Here is an 18312-nt window from a genome sequence, read left to right as displayed (position 1 = left end):
GGCAGAGAGTCAAGGGGAAAGGCATTACAAGGAAATAAAGTGATATGGAATCCATAGCAAGCATTTATTTATGCCTTGCATGCTGTTGAACATAGAATGGGGGATCAATAAATGCTTGCTGATCCATTCATCCATGGATTGATTTACTGACCTGGCATCCATATTTATGTGGGGTCTGCCAACTGCTATAATCTCCCACCAAAAACAACCTGTTGCTTTTGAAAAAGTCCTCCCACTGGTGGTGCATGAGTAGAAGCAATTTTGTCCCTAGGAGAGTCCTAAAGATAGAAAGAAACATAAAAGCACAGCAGAGTCTATGACCCACAAATTCTTTTAGCCAGAACAGAGCTGTCAGTACTTATGAGACATGAACCTAAACACGCAGTATCTGAGTAACCTTTCAACTCTTCATATATTCCAGCCTGTTGCCCAGTAGAGTGATACCTTGGACAGCATTTCTGACAAATGGTCAATAGTTTCCTTAAAGTCCCAGCAAAAAGCCTACCTTCTACAAGAAGCCTTTCCTGATTGCTCTTAATGCCAGAGCTTTCCCCGCTTGCTTGTACACAACTGTTTTCATGTTGTTTCATTAGACCGTAACCTCCTTGAGAGCAGAAACTGTCTTTCGCCTTTCTTTGAATCCCTAGTACTTAATATAATGTCAGGATCCACTCCAAATGTCCTGTGGACTATTTGTGCCTGACCTGTGGTTGAGCCTTCTGAGCTCATATTGGTCTGATCAGCCACAGTCAGACATTGCACCGTGACCCCGACATAAGGATGTCATTTTGGTTCTCTTTGAGCACAAAGAATGACAACCAAAACAGTGTCAGGCATACAGTAGATTCTTAATAAATGCTCATTGACTGACAAAATCTATGCTTTTGTGATCTGTAAAATGGGGATAATCCTGTCTGTAGGATGTCTTCACAGGAGAAGACAAATGAGATAATGTATGGAAGGCTCTTTGCCCACCTTGAAGTGTGAGGTACCTATCAGTTTTTATTACTGCTCTCATGAGCATCCATGTTATGATTCATGATTGGATCCTGTTGAGCTCTACATGACATTTACACATGCAACAGTTGATGAGCCAAAAGCCAAGCAGGTCTATACTATACCAGAAACCATTCCCACCTTCTGGCCAATCCCTGGATCTTTTCAGTGCATGCTAAATGTTAGGACCATGATGGGGTATTACAAGTTTCAACAATTTGAAATAAATGGAAGTCAATCGTGACACTTGGAGTAGGTTGGCATCCCAAATCAGGGAAGGATCAAGGACCAGACAGATTAGTGCCTGGATTCACCACACCAGCCACACATGGCAAAATTCTTCCTTCAGCTCTGAAGGCAAATTCCTTTGAACCACACGGGAGGTTGGACTTAGGACACTGGTGCAGAAAAAGTTATGGGGTGGTTGACTGCCCCTCCGTCTTTGCCAAGAACCCCACCATCTTGATTTTACTTTTTATCTCTGTATCTCTGAATCACTTCAAACAACCTCTAGGTGTTTGGATTCTTACCCATCCTCAAAAATTCACTCAAGTTCAACATGTATCGAGTTTCTGAGTTCAATGTGACCTTCCTCACCCAACCCAGCTGATACTTAATATTAACAACAACAACAAAAGTTCTTTTATTTGTTTAGGTTTGGGGGTTTTTTCCTAGCAGACTAAGTAAGTAGCCCAGTTGAAAAAGCTAACCAGCTAAGATTTCTGGCTACCTGTCCAAAGCTAGAAAATGCTCAGGTCAACCTGGATCTGTCAAAGAAAATCCTCTTTCATAAAAATCACCAACTTCAAGACCACAACCCACCAACAAAGGATCATATACTTGAAGGGACCTTAGAGGTCATGGAATCCCACCTCCTCACAAATGAAAGAGGTTAAGTCCAAGGTTATACAGATATCAATTAGCAAACCTGGGATCAGACTCCAGACCAATCACTCTTCTTCCTACAGCACACTGCTTTTCAGTTATGCAGACACAGAGTCGGAACTGAGAATTCCCATCTAGATCCATTTCTGGAGAACAATTCCACCTGTCAAATACCAGCATTATCACTGAGTTGATCAAGGTTAATCAGTGACCAGCACTAAAACTCTTAAGTGTGTGCTTTTGGTACAAATTAAACTTTATTAAACTGGTTTGGGATGACTTTTGCTCCATCGCTAAAAATGAAAAGAATGCAATTTGTGAATAGCCAATGAGCTATACTTCACTACTATCACCAATAAAAATAAATCATGTATCCCAAACACACATGAATTATCTGATGATGTGGTTCACTACAAGAAAAAAAAATACTTGGACAGCCAGCACTGTCCTAGAAAGGCAGCATGTGGCAATGGAAATCACATTAGATTTGGAGTCTGGAGGCCTGAGTTTGAATACCAACTCCATTACCACTTTTTGTCATTGTTGTGCAGTTGTTTCAGTTGTATGTGACTCTTCATAACCCCATCTGGGGTTTTCTTGGCAAAGATACTAGAGTGGCTTGCTATTTCCTTCTCCAGCTCATTTTACAAATGAGGAAATTGAGGCAAACAGGGTTAAGTGACATGCCCAGGATCATACAGCTAGTAAATGTTTGAGGCCAGATTTGAACTCATGAAGATGAGTCTCCCTGACTCCAGGCCCAATGCTCTATCCACTGTCTTTGAGGTCTTTAGATCTCAGTTGTCTCATTTATAAAATGATGGGCTTAAGCTAGATAATTTTTAAGGTTCTGTTCACTCTAAAACCCATGACCCTCCTTTATGTCTTCGCTAAGTCACCCGTTGTCTGTGTTATCCTGGGCAAGTCCTGTAACTTCTCAGTGCCCCCAGGCAATTCTTTAAGACAGGTATTCTTAACCATTTTTAAGTCATAGACATCTTTGGCAGTCTGGTGAAACCTATAGATCCTTTCTCAGAATGATGTTTTCACAAAGGAAATCAATTAGATTGAAATGTAGGTATAAAAAAATTTTTTTAACAAGTCCACAGATCCTCATGTTAAGAACTCCTGCTTTAAGATAATTTGCAGAACAATGGATCTATGTCAGGAAAGGGAATTTCTTAAACCAGTGAAATCACAGGTTTGGACTAAAAGGAGAATTCACTTTCCACTGATCTCTCCTTCCTCTGTATATCAATAACATTTATAATCAAGGCCACTCCAATTTAAGCACTCAATTTTCTCTTCTTCCTGTTTGTCTAGTATCCCAAACCATATTTTAAGGTACTTGAATTTAGGGACATGTCTGATATTTCTCTCCTCTTTCTCCACAGTGCTGAGTATATGTTAGGTAATAAATACTTATTGGTTTAAAGTAGAGGAGATGCTTTTGCCACTAATCTTAGGAGAGTAGCTTAGGAAGGAGAGGTTCCGTCATTTCTGGAGTATTCGAGTCATTCCAGGACCCAACTCAGAAGCCACCAATATGGCAGCTCAGTACAGGCCTGGAGCCAGTGGGAGACAAGAGTCCTGAGGTGCTCCTTCCTAGCATACTGGTAACAAAAGACAGTGGAGTTGTGAAAACCTCTCTCAAATGGATAAGCCGGCAAAAAAGTTGGCCCCAAAAAGGGAGGGGGTGGGAGAGGAGGGAGGAAGGGTCGGCTGAGACTGCCAACTCTTTACTTGTTCCTACCCAGGAAAAGTCAATACCCAGCACTCTCTTTTCATCGCTAAAGGTTAATCTGCAAAAATATTAAATGCCGCTCCTGCTCCACGGAAGAGAATTTGGAAAAGTTCACGACGTGGCGGGACCAAACCCAAAATAACTCTGTTAATTACCCGTTAAGGACTCCTGACAGCCAACCTCTAGAGAAGCATTTGGCCTCACAATATTTTTTAAAAAACATGCCATCTTTCACCACTCCGTTTATACTCTCCACAAAGATACAGCATGATTAATGTAGGAAAAATAAATATTAAAAGCCTTACTATGGGCCAAATTAAGAAGAGCACTTGATAAAATGAGCCCTCTTCTTGTGAGTAATTTGAAAGAATAACTGTTTTTCATTATAACTTCGGCTCCCAGCAGGTCATACATAAACCAGGCCAGCTGCAGTTCAAACAAAGGTCCAACAGGGACCAGCTCAAGGTGTGGATAAATCACAATCATAATGCAAGGACCAGATTTCCTTCTTCTCTCCCCCACCCCCATCCTTTAATAAATTGAGCTTGACCTGAAGCTCCTAGAAAGTTAATTTATAACAGCCAAATTTATTTTTTCCCCACATCATAACTTGCCTTCCTTTTTTTGAAAAATTTAAACCATTATGACAAATGGAGATTTATTATATACCATAAACACATGTGCCTGGAGCTTGGGTATTTAGTCCAGATATTCCAAAAGGCAGTAAGCTTTTAGTGGAATCAAAGAATGCCACGTGATCTCTGATAAAGATGAAATACACAGACATGCTCCAGCCCTAACCATGGTGGACCATGGGCATGGTGAGTAGTCAACGATTTCTAGGAGTGGGATGAGCATCAGGAATTAAAGGATGACTCCCACGATATGGTCAAGGGTTCCTGCACATTTGGGTCAAATATTCACTAAAGGTCAGTCCTTTCAACTTGCTCAGAAACAACCAGAAAATCATTTAATGGATGGGGAACAAGGAGAACCATCACTACCATCTTCTCTTTCTACCCATTCATGCTATTTTCTCCTTATTTAAATCCTCCTGAAGTAAAAGTAAAAATAATGAATTCTTTTTCTGGTCATCATCCATGTAGGCCCTGCACCATCTTGTGGAGCAGACATGGGGAATTACCAGTAAATAAATAAAGACGTGGAGAAGGTGAGAGACATGGTGGAAGAAAGAACCAATCTGGAAGTCAGGAAGCCCTGAATTCAAATTCCAACTTTGACACATGTTAGCTGTATGACCCAGGGCAAACCACTTAACCTCCCAAGTGCTCAGAGCAGCTCTTGGTAGAAGGAATTTACTCACCTGGGAATTCCTTATACCAATGAAATACACAGGTCCATCCTTATCACTATTCTTTTGATTTCTACCATCTCCAGCTTCTTGTAATACAACATCAAGCATTGGATGACCCATGATCCCATCTTGTCCTCTGGTGGTCTCATACCTGTTGCTTCCATCTCACTAACTAGAAAGCAAGCTCCTGGAGGGCAAGCACCAGTTCTATTTTTTCATTCATTTTTCACAGTGCTAGGCCCAGATTAGGCTCTCAAATTTTTGTCTTCTTCTAGACCTCTATTTTTAAAAAGGGAAATACAGGAAACATTAGAGCTCATTGAGAGTCACTGAGGAATGAAAGAATACATTTCCAGGCTACAAAGTACTTACCCCAAAGTTTTACCAAGCTCCAAATTCCATCATGAAGCATTGGAAACCAAGCATCCCATGACCACTCCTACTGCTATCTATACCCTGAAAACCAAAGAATCACAGAATCTAAGAATTAGAAGACACCTCGGATTGAATGAGTGAGTGAAAAGCACTAAATAAGCACTTTCTTTTATTCCAGACAGGGCACTAAGTTCTGGGAATACAAATTCCAGTGCAAGTGTGTATCTTGTAGTCTAGCAATCAGATATCACCTGGTATGTGGCAACAATGGAGGAATTGCAGACAAGTAGTTTCCTATTTTAACTAATTACTATTGCTATCTAGGCACAAAGTGCAATTTTTCTGTACCACTGAAGGAGTAAAACAATCTTCTGAAATCATTATTTTAATTTTCACATCTCCTCTATTTTAGTGTTCCAGAGCACAATTGTAGTTATGGGTCTTCTCCTATGGCACGGTCTCCAGTCCCTCTGCCATCTTGTTCCTCCTCCGAGGCAAGATGGAACAATGTTCTAGGTTATAAATGTCCTTCCTACAAGGCCTGAGAATGAACGCAACATCCCAGCTGTGGTCTGGCTAAGACAGAGTACTGTCTAATTAGTAGCCCCATCCCTCTGGATATTCAAAAGCCTAAAATTGCATTAGCTCTTTTGGCTGCCACATCCCACTGTGGATTCATACTGAACATGGTATTCACTAAACCCCTAGATATTTTTCACATAGTCTATTGTCTTACCACCCCTCTGCCATCCTGCATTTCTATAGATGATTTTTTTTGCACCTTACCCAAGACTGGATGATAATTAGGACAGATTCCCTTGGATCTCGTTCATACAGAAGTATTATTTATAAACAATAAGAACATGAATGTCTATCATTCTATGCCATTTTAAAATCTTGGGGTCTCAGCATCACACTTTGTCACAGAATGTTTCTCTATTTCATGCATTTTAATTCTGTTTTCTCAACTAGATTTCCAGGCATTCTTAACCTTTTTTATTTCATGGACTCTTCAACAACTGGTAAAATTCAAGGACTCCTTCTCTGAATTATGGTTTTAAATGCTTAAAATAAAATACACAGGATTACACAGGAAACCAATTATATTTTATTTTCAAAAAACAAATTCACCAGCAGCATGTCAAGAACACCTGATCTAGACCTTTCATCACGAGAAGTGGAGTAGAAGGGGAAAGGTGTTCTTTCCTACTCAAAGAGTTGATAGTGGAGGGAAATATTTATCATATCCCAACTCCCTAAATGGAATTCCAAATACACATTTTTAGACCTGATCAATGTGCTGCTTTATTTCATTTGGCTATATTTATCTGTTATAAGAGGAGGTTCTGTTGCGGAGGTTAGGGGAAAGGGGAAGAAGTCAACAGGGATTCATAATTCAAAAAAAGATCATCAATAAAACACTTTTTAAAACTCCAAATTAATTCTTATAGAAAATATTGTAAATGGCAGTTATCTATATGACCCAGACTAGCCCACATAGTCTATTTAATCTAGCACTGAGCTGAAATAGTATTATTTTTTAAAAAAACAGGAAACCTAATCATCATTTATGCTATGATTCTTATGGGAAAATTTGTTCCTAGTTCCAAAAACCAACTTACAAATGAATTTTTGGAACATATGTCAGTTTTAACTTGGGGACTGTCTAGGTAATGGCCATAACTGATTTTTTTCACTCTACAGCCCCCCAGTTGGATCACATTAGAGTAAATCCTAATTGCTAGGCAAAGAGTTACATAAACTTCTCCCCCACACATCGAAACCCCATATGCAGACATATACGCCATTCTCTTTCTTTTTCTACAGTTAATCTTGTGATCTGAGCTTTCAAGGAGCCTTCCTTGCACTCCCCTTTTTGATGTTGGTTCCTGGTGTGAAACTGTGTTTGGACAGTGATGGGGTGGAGCAATTTAAATATGCCAGAAAACCCAGTCCGCCATGGGCAAACACATAGAGGGGACCCTGTATAAGTATTAGCAAGTTCCTGTCATTAAAGGGAGTGGAAATCTAGAAGAACTATAGATCACCAAGGACATTTTGGCTTACCATCATATTTTACGGACAAAATTACATCCCAGAAAGGGAAAAAGGAGACAGGAGAGAGGAGGTATGCAGGGAGGGAAGAATAGCCACATTCAAGTTTTGAAATACATCAATGCCCAGAAATAGAAGAGGAGAAAAAAATAAAGAAAAACCTTTGGAGAGTTAAAAAACACGAAATAAAATACCTATCTTATTTCCGAATATTGGAGTAAATAATATTTCTGATGTCCCCACAGAGAATCAAGTCCATCCAGAGAAACAAATACAAAATGTACAAGTTAATACTGGGCTAGCAAATTAGTCCAAGTGCACAGAGAGATTCCAAAATCTGATGGGGGCTAGGTTATGAAATGAGATTACTCCTACCACTCCCAATGCCCTAACCATACAGCACTCTTACTTCTCTGTATTTTTTTGGAAATCATATCCATTATTTTGAAAACATCATTTGAAATCCTAAAGAAAGAATGAAACACAGTATTGTGGTATTCCAAAGTAATATCTCTTGTTTATAACCATATAAATTTCGTCCCCTGGCTCTACAGGGCTTATATAATAGAATAGAGTTATTTTAACAGTGCCCCGTTAAAGAAGAAGCAAAATGTTCAACTCATTTTCTCCAGCGGGAGGGATGCACGGCCTCATGTGAGAGAGGAACATGCCTAAGTTATTACTGCAGGAAAGCCATCTGTCAAAGCCTGCTCATTCTGGCATGGCAAATACCACTGGTGAGATCACAGAGTCAGATTCTGCTTGCAATTACTGGTGAAGGACCTTGGATACAGGCAGCCTGCTATCAATTATTACCCTGGCCTCAGACACTTGGACTTGTCAAGTTCTCTGTGTCTTCTGTTTTGTAACAGTAAGAAAAAGGCTCCTCATGACTGATTCTTGGAAGTTTTTCATGTGTTGTGTCACTCCTCGGTGTCATTAACAATTCAATTAAAATTTCACAGCCCACATTGGGCAGATGAAGACCGAGTGGGAGGGAGAGGGGGCCCCCACTGGAGGAGGAGAAGGAGAGATTGCCGAGCTGGTTGCAGCACTCCAAGACAGATAAAGTGAATCCAATCTTGAAATTTCTTTGACTTCAGAACTCATGCTTTCATGTGTCTACCATCCGACAGGACACCGTCTATCATCCTGAGGAGCTAACGGGTTTGATGTTTGCACCCTGCTAGGGATGTGGGGACAAAGGAGGAATTTCAGGCTGGCTAGAGTCAAAACCTCACATTACTTCATTATTTTCAGGGGACAAGCTCCCCATCAGGGAAGTTTGTTGGGTTTTTTGTTGGTGGCTGGGTTTTTTTGTTTTTTTGTTTTTTGTTGGACAATCGCTGAATTCTTTCGGAATGACCCAGGCCTGGTGCCTTACTGTGTAGAATGTTCCAGAAGTCACAGAGTCGGGGGCTTTTTGTGTGTGGATCTCTGGGCTTGCTCTATTGTCTTGCTTTCAGAGTGGGGCTGTCCAAAAGCCTACAGAGGGAAATTGGACTGACCACAGTCAAATCCTCTAGGAAGGCAGATGATGGGGAAACTCTCATACAGGGTGGCTAGAAACAAGAATGACATACTTCTGTCATTATTAACTCTATGAGAGTGCAAACACTTCTTTGTTCCTCTGAATACGGGGGAGGGGGTCCCACATCCTCACGTGCTTTCAAGCATCCCGAGGATTGGGTTGGGGGGGGGTGGAATTAAAAAAAAGTTGCAGGCTTAAGACTTCTGAGGCAGCTTTCTCTCTAACTCCCTCAATGAGTTTAGTCATGCAAGGAAAAGATTCTTTAAAGTTACCAAAGACCTTGTTTAATGCCCAAGAAAATGCAGACTGTCAGCACTCTTTGTGAGGTTCTGGTGGCTTAACTCTGTCCCCCAATACATCGGTGACCCTCCACCTCTCATTCACTAGGTCCTTCTTTGACACAGAGCTCTGGATTATTGTCTGATTTCCTTCTAGGTAAAAGGGGATTAAGCGTCCAGCTGCACCAGCTGATACACAAAAGGGAAAATATAGTTTAACCACCAGATTTATCAAGATAATTTTTCTTCCACACACTAATTAATAACATTAGCCAACATTGCCCTTGGCATGGGGAGGCCGGGGAGGGGAGAGGCATGTCCCCCTCAGAGTATCAGAAACAGGAGCTGACAGTTCAAGGCAAAAATGATTTGCATGTAAATTCTGATCAAAAGCAAGTCTGTACCCTGAAGTTGTCAAGTTTTGCTACCAATTTGACATTTAAATGGGCTATAGCAAAACTTGATTTAAACTGAAGAGTTAAAAAACATGGCAACTCAATTACCCCCTAGCAGATCAGATCTGGCAGCTGAGGTCAAACTTCTCACCCTGCCATTACATTTCTCAATACCTGATGCTTTAAACAAACACTATGTATTCCTCCTACAATCCTGGAAGAAAATGCGTTTCTCAGGGCTCCCTACTGTGTCCCAGATTAAAAAATAAAGTTTCACTTGTGTGGGATCTTGGGCCATTTTCCCCATTAACATTTCTGAATAAATCAGATGATTTTTAAAATGGTCTCACAGAGGGGGGAAGTCTTTGCTTTAAAAAAAAAAACTTTTGCGCACACTAAATGATTTTTTTTAAACTACCCCGGCATTACAGGGAAAACACTGGCCTGTCTAAACACTAACATAGTAACTTTGACTCCATATATATCTTTTGAAATGAATTTTTGCTTTCGTTTTTAATCTATGTAACAGTTGAGTTGGGCAGAACACTAATTCAGATGAGAAGGAAAATCAGTTCTAACTTTGCCCTGAATTAACCAGAGATGAAATATTGGGAGGCCTAGAATGGGCTCCTAAAGACAGGAAGTCTTAGGGTGGCCTCTGTGGCTTCCATTCAAGCTGATGGCATTAATACTTCATTGTCTCCTGAGTTCATTCACGTCCTGCACCCTCTATGACACCCTCCCTCACCACTTGAGACCATAGAGATCTCTTCCTTCCCCAAATCTTACAACACATTGTTTCAGTATATTTCTATTACCTTCCAACATCGTTTTTCTACCTTTCCATGTGTGTGTTGTCATATTATTACTATTTGAATTTATTGGGTAGGCATATCTTGATCCCCTCACCAGATTGCAAACTCCTATAGGTAGAGATCAGCATCTCTAGAGTTCCTTCATATCCTGTGACACCTAGAACCTATCATGACTTGTACTTAGTAGCTGCTCAGTCATCTCAGAGCTGCTAGGGGCTTCAGGGGCCATCTTGTCCAATTCATATTTGAACATTACTCCCCCCAACAACATACTCCAATAAATGATCATCTTGACATCAGTTGGCAGCTTCTGATGAAAAGATATACCTTAAAGAGGTCAAAAACAGAGGGAAAGGACTCATGTACAAACATATTTAGCAACCATTAAAACAAAGCCTATCAATTAGGAAATAGTTAAAGAAAATGCAATGGAATGTTATTAGGCTATTTTTTAAAATGACAAATGTGAGGAAGTCAGAGAAGTTTGGAAGGAACAACATGAGCTGATGTAGAATGAAACAAGTAGAACCAGGAAGACAAATTACACAATAGTCACCATAATGTGATGGAAAGTGGCTTTGAAAGACTTCAGAATTTCAATCAATGCAGTAACTAACCATGACTTCCAAAGACTAATAAGGAAGCATGCCTCCTGGCTCTTCGAATAGAAGTGAGAGAGCGGTAGAACGGAATGTGACAAATATTCAGACATGACCAAGATTGACTTGGTTTTCTTGATTCTACTTATTTATAACAAGGGAGAGTTTGGGGGAGGGAAAACTGAGGAAATAAATTAGAGGGAAGTAACAGATAACCCCCCAAAAAAGAGTATCAATAACAAATTGTAAAAATACAAAAGAAAGACCTCCCAAAAAAATCATTTCATTAAGGAGATTTGTTTTGTGAAGTTTGGATTCAGTCAAAAGGCCATACCTGATGACCTAGAGGGCCACATGTGGCCTCAAGGATGCAGGTGCCCTACCCCTCTACCAGATGATCTCAAAGGTCCCTTATAGCTCTAAATCTATGATCCTACAATCATCCTTTTTACTAGATGTAAACAATAGACTTGTGAAAGACCTATTTTAGGGACAGTATGGTAAAAGCATAGTCCTTCATTTATAAGAATCTAATCACTAACAGAACAAAATAAATGAGTATGCAAAGATACATGTAGTTAATAAGTGTCTTCAACTGGGTGTAGATACAGAAAAAAAATCTTCCTTTTCCTCTTTACTCTTCACCAAGTCCAAATGGCAAAGCCCCGATCCAGTGTCACTGTCACTGCCACCACTATCCTCCCCTCACTGGCCTGTCCTTTCCTCTTCCTCTCAGGGAACCCAGAACTCCCCTAATTTGGCCCATTGGAAATTCACTCTAACACGTTTCTTCAGTTCTTGCTGTGGTTCAGTCATTTTCAGTCATATCCAACTCTTCGTGACCCCATTTTTGGAGTTTTCTTGGCAACGATACTGGAATGTTTGGCCATTTCTTTCTCTGGCTCATTTTACAGATGAGGAAACTGAGGCAAATGGAGTTAAGTGACTTACCCAGGGTCACATAGCTAGTAAGTGTCTGAGATCACATTTGAACTCAGGTCTTCCTGTCTCCAGGCCCAATGCTCTATCCACTGCACCACCTAGCTGCCCTGGTCCTTGCTATTGCTTATAAATATTTAATTTACCCTCTTAATACTCCCCAAGGAAACTATTTCAGACTTTTTTTTTATCAGTCCTAACTTCCCCAAACCCCTATCTCAAGGCTGCATGATTTAATAATATCAAAAATGAACAGTTACAGCTCTGGCGCTCACATAGGTAATGTCAGAGGCAGGGTTTGAACCCAGTCCATGGCCGCCACCAAGATACTCTCTGTCCTCAAATTCATTTTTTCACCTATTAGCTGTACCATGCAATTGGCACTTTACTAAATATTACACTGTGTTCCAATTTACAGCAAGTCATTTAGTACTTTATTTTATATCTACATATGATTTTGAGCTAGTCATTACTGTATATGTGGGTCTATTTGTGTATGTGTGGATTCATTGCTCCATGCATGCCTGTCTGGCTTTCCCAACTAGACTCTAAACTCCATGTGGCCAGGGCCTATCTCCCATTCATGCTTTTGTATACTCACAGCACCAAGCATACAGTAGGATCCAGAGTAGCCACTCAGTAAATACTTGTCGATTGTCTGGAACTTGGGTGATCTTATTATAGGGAGAATTATACAGACAGTCCTTGCCCATGAGGGTTTACAATCTGTGTCTCATCTATTGACAAACATGCCCAAGATAATACACAGACAACTGCCTATAAACCATAAACACTGAGCAAATACCTAAGATGGTTTAGATTGTGTGCAAAGAGTGGATCCAAGTGGAGGCAGGTGGGATTTGGAGTAATTAAGACATCCATGCATTTGGGAAAGGGCCCTGGGTGGTTGTCACCTTCCTTCTGAGGCCTCCCTCAATGTCCTTTCAGTAAGAAAGATATTAAACACCCACTTTGTAAAGAGAACGTGAAAGATGCAAAAATAAAGTCAGGGTCTGGAACCCCACAGAGTGTGCAACTGAAGAAGAGAGTAGATAGGGTGTAATAAGAAGAGATTTGCAATCTATACGGGCATTATACACAATCATTTTGATTTTTATTTAGCAAGCAAATCTTCTGTGCCTAGAAAAGTGACTTGCCCAGGGTCATACACACAGTAATTGGCAAAGTGTCTCAAAAACACATTTTTTCAAGTGCGTGTAAATGCTGTTATGATCAATAAAATACAAATATGTTTTAAAACATTGCTGTCTCCTGAACTTCCTTTTAGCAAAATGTTTTTTCCTGTGGATCCCAACAATTTTTTTTAAATTAAAAAGGGGTCTATTTATTAGAAAAGGCCGATAACCACCAGACTTCTCGACAGCTCCCTTTTCTCCATAGCCACCCACCCATCCCCACCACCAAAAGGTAGAAGAACTTGGAATGAGAGCCCAAGGCCTGCTACTTTTAACAGTGAATCACAAAGCAGAAGTGAGAGCAGTTAATCCCACAGGTTCTCAGTTTCCCTCCATGTAAAAAAAGAGAAGACTTTCCCAGGACGGCTATGAGATCAAATAAGGCCAAGTCAGCCCAGTACAAATTCCAACTACCAAGTGAATTCACAGCCTGCTGCCTGCTTCTTATTGACGTGCCATATATTAAGCAATTTACAAAGAGCATATATACAACTTTGTGAGGGATGGATGGTCAAAGGAGACACTTCAGCCTCCACCTGGAGCCAGTTCAAACACCCAAAAAAGAAGCTGCTGGAACACCGGGTGCTTTATGTGCCACTGAGGCAACTGCAATCCTTCCTTTCCTACTTTGTACCATCAAGGGGCCCTCCAACCCAAAGAATTATCCCCTTGCCTTTGTGTAACTTTGCATTTTTTCTAAATCTTTCACATATATTCATTCTCTCATTTGAGCCTATTTATTTGAGCTTTTTGAGAAACTATTGCTATCCAAATTTTACAAATGAGTAAACTGAGACCTAGAGAAATTAAATGATTTTACCCAAGGTCACACCAGTGAGTACCAAGAAGGTCGGACTCCGGGACAAGAATGATCTAGGTTCAAATCCTGGTTCCTTGTCATTACTTGTTAGGTGTTTGGTGGGAGGAGGATGTTGTAACTTTAATGGCTACCATTCGACAAAACATCTTTGATTTTGAACCAGAGTGTTCACTGGTTCACTGGTTGTCTGCCATGTCTGCAATGTTCTGCCCATTACTTCTGTCTCTCAGTTTCCATAGCTTCCTTCAAGATTCTGCTCGAAGCTCTTCTTCTGCAGGAAGCCTTTCCCAGATGCCGGTGCCTTCCTCTCCGAGATTTCTCAAAATAGTTTATTTTGTCGCTGTTGTTGTTGTTCAGTCATTTCAATCATGTCCAACTCTTCGTGACCCCATTTGGGGTTTGCTTGGCAAAGATGCTGGAGTGGTTTGCCATTTCCTTCTCCAGCTCATTTTACAGATGTAGAAAGCGAGGCAAACAGTGGTGAGTGACTTGCCCAAGGTCACACAGCTAGTCAGTGTCTGAGGCTAGAACAGAATTCAGGAAGAGAAGACTTCTTTACTCCAGGCCCAGCACTCTGTTTACTGAACCATCTAGCTGCCCCAGTGTAGCTCGTATGTCCCTAGTTATTTACATGTCTCATGCGCTCCTTACAACTACCCTGTGAAGTAAGTACTGTGATTAGCTCCATTTTACAGAGGCAAACAGAGGTTAAGTGACTTGCCCAGGGTCTCCCAGCTAGTAAGTTTCTGAGGTCAAATTTGAACTCAAGTCTTCTGGACTCCAGAAAAAAAAGAACATGAGGATACTACTAGATGACGGGGGAGGGAAAATACCGGCTAAGGGACTTTCAAATTTTGCCTGAGGCAGATCTTTGTAGAAAGAATAACTGTAAACCTTCTGGTCCCTTCTCAAAAATGTGAGCCTAGTAAGTGAAGATCCAACTGACCATTTGATACAATGCAGTGGTAGTACTAGTAGTAGTGATAGTGGGAGGAGGAGGTGTGGTAATGGTGGTGGTGGTGGTAGTAGTAGTAGTAACAGAACTGGTAGTAGTAGTAGTGGTGGTAGTAGTAGAAATAGCTAATATTTATGTACCACTTTAAGGCTTTCAAAGCACTTTACAAATAGCACCTCATTTTATCCTTGCAACAACCCTGGGAGGTAGGCGCTATTATGATCCTTATTTTACAGATGAGGAAGGAAACTGAGGCAGACAATGGTTTAGTGGCCTGCACTGATTCACACAACTTGTAAGTACGTGCAGTTGGATTCGAACTCAGGTTTTCCTGACTCTAAGTCTAATGCTCTATCCCTCTAAGACTTACATGTTTCTCCCTTCACAAATTCAAAGGTGCCCCCCCCACCATGCTGCATGCCCTTCCTGCTTAAAGCTAAAAATCAGATTTACTATTGCCAAAGCTCTGGATGACAGACAAATTAATCTTTCTCTTCATGGGTTCACATCCCAGGCAGCTGGACCACTGATCTGGTCCTAACAAGGATAGTGTCTGCGCAAGCTGTCGTTTATAGCTGATGCTTTCATGACTGCAGGTGAATTAATTATTCCATCATGAGAATCTATTTATTCTGTACTTACAAGTACATGACTCCAGATTCAGGATATGGATGATTTCACGGGCAAAGGTTGCCCCTTAGATCCCTCTTGAGAGAGTAGAGGACAAGATAGGGTCCGCAAAGCAAAGTCCTAAGGATTGTGTGGGGTACCTTATAACAGAGAAGCAAACTCAAAGGAACAGCAGGTAAGACTGACCCACCCAGGACAGACACGCACCATTCGCCAACCCAGCCACAACTACTAACACAGGTCCAGGATCCAAAAGGAATTAGGTTGAGCCCCTAAGACCTCAGAGTTCTAGGAAAACAAATTCTTTAGCACTGTTGTGCTCCTGACATTATCAATAAAACCTTCACAGGCTCCTGACATTATCAATAAAACAAGAAAGCTAGACATCCACTTGTCAAATATATTGTATTGGGGATCAGAGACGCAGAGCTGAAAGCAAAGTGAGAGGTCATCTAGTCCTTCATTTTACAGATGAGGCAGTGGTGGCCCAAAGAGGTTTAAGCAACTTGCCCAAAGTCATATTTACTAGCTGTGTGGCCCTGGGCAAGTCACTTAACCTTGTTTGTCTCAGTCTCCTCATTTGTAAAATAAGCTAGAGAAGGAAATGGCAAGCTACTCTAGTATCTCTGCCAAGAAAACCCCAAATGGGACATGCTTTGGGGAATATTAACTGTTGGCCTGTGTAAGAGAAGGTACAGATAAGAAAGGCTTTCCTCTCTCCTACCTCCAGGTGAGTCCCTTTTATCGAAGGTCTTGGAGGCAGCCTGTAATTTCTTTTTTCCAAGATAGAAGAACAGTGATAGCAAGGAGCCTCTAGAAACTCTGGCCACTAGGTAAGCAATACTAAAATCTGTCCAGCCTGCTTCGCCTCTCCACACAGAATGGGGAAGGGGCCCTGCTCTCATCTCATTAAAAGCCAGAGAAAGAACGGCTGAGATTTTTATTTCATTTAACTGGAATGCTTGTCATCCCCAGGTAGAGCTCTCCCCAGGCCTTGAGCCTCTCCATGCCATCAAGTTAGGTACTGGAGAATTGTATGCACTCTTCTCGTCACTAAGAGGGTACCTCCTGGCCAACTCAATGTAACAAATCTGCAAATACTGAATACTAGGCCTTATGTGAACCTGTTTCAGTGACCCAAAATAATTTGCTATGATTCAGTCCAAGGATCATGGTATAGTGAATTTAGGGGCCTTAAAATTGAACTTTGGGGCAAGTAGGTAGCATAGTAGATAAAGCGCTAGCTTTGAAGTCAGGAGACCCTGAGTTCAAACCTAGCCTCAGACTCTTACTAGCTGTGTGGCCCTGGGTAAGTCACTTAACCCCAATTACCTCTTTAAAAAGAAAAGATTGAACTTTACTGAAATGGCACCTGAACAGCAGGAAGATACTTGACTGAGGGAGGAAACAGATCTTGGGCAAGGGGACAACCATGCTCAAGATATATTTTATCTTCCCTAACCCAGCTTAGTTAAGTTGTATTCTACCAACCATAAATATGGAAGGTGCTTTCTCCTGGATCCCCCTCTAATTTTTTAAATTGTATGAGTTTGTACGCATTTGCCATGTGTGGTATAAAATACTGATCTAAACTTAATTTCTGCCAAACTGCAACCCCCCTTTCCCAGTTTTTGTTAAACAGAATCTTTTCCTCGGTAATTTATTTTCTTTGCTTTATCAAACAATAGACTGCTATATTCAATTGCTTCAACCACACTCGATCCCTCTGAAGCAGCCAGGTGCCTCCATGTTCACAACACTGTGTCAAGTGCTATCCAAAGGTAAATTCAAAACACAATAGGGTACTGCAAAGCCATGGCCTCAGAGCCCTGAGAGGATGGATTAGTCTAAAGAACTGTGTAGAAATAAATGCAGAGTATTTTCCAAATATAAATAATGGCAGTGGAAAAAAGTACAAACAACAACAAAAAATAAGCTTTTTATCAGAAACCCCTGAGATCTTTCTGAAAAATATTTATTTAACTCTAACCAGGTTTTCAGGGCTTCCCACAAATCACAGCTGAACAGTGAGAAACAATGTGAGAAGTTATGTTCTGCCTTTGAACATTTAAGCATTTTTAGCAATATTATTTGCCAGCATAAATATTTTCCCCATAACTTTATATTTAAAATAGGAGTGCACCAAACCGGGACTTATAATGTGCTAAGGAAACAGATCAGTCTGAGGTATTCATGACTTCAGTCATTCTCTCATAAAACAACAGATGAAATAAAATGTATGACATTCCCAAAGAGGGAGTTTCTCGTGTAATTCATCTTAAAATGCAATATTCTGTCATCTAAGGTAACACTTACTGAAAGCAACCATCAATACTTTTTGTCAAAAACCCGTACTCTGTGTAAAATGTTCCATCAATCTCTATTTACATAAAACAAAAAACTTTCAGTATGGCTCGAAAACACAGCCAGGGAGCATCTCCATTGCTTGTGTTCATGCTCTGTTGAAAAATGATTTTGACTGGCACCAGGAAAATAAAGACAACCTTTCCAGGAAGGCTTTTAGGGAGGGGAAGGCTGGAGAGGAAAATACTCTACTTTATTTGGCATGTGTCCTGTTGGATTTCTTGTTGTCGCTGTTGTTAATGGAAAAAATGTATAGGCTTTTCCCTTTAAATTTAATGCTTTTTTTAAAAGGAATATATAAAGGCCTTTCCTTCCCATTTATGCCAGGAATTCCCTCCACGGCTTTTATTTAAACTGCATTCTCTTATACTTAACCAACAGATGATACAAAAGTGAAATCATGCTATAGGCCTGCATTCC

At 40.7% G+C, this 18312-nt stretch overlaps 1 protein-coding gene across 1 annotated transcript in view; it reads right to left on the bottom strand.

Annotated features, from left to right (window-relative positions):
• The window catches only part of LRMDA (leucine rich melanocyte differentiation associated), a 1324152-nt gene that overhangs the window by 1179371 nt on the left and 126469 nt on the right, over nt 1-18312 (bottom strand).

Source organism: Trichosurus vulpecula, chromosome 8 (assembly GCF_011100635.1).
Source record: "Trichosurus vulpecula isolate mTriVul1 chromosome 8, mTriVul1.pri, whole genome shotgun sequence".
NCBI lineage: Eukaryota > Metazoa > Chordata > Mammalia > Diprotodontia > Phalangeridae > Trichosurus > Trichosurus vulpecula.
Note: the sequence above shows the minus strand (reverse complement) of the source record. Positions and strands in the feature narration are given on the sequence as shown.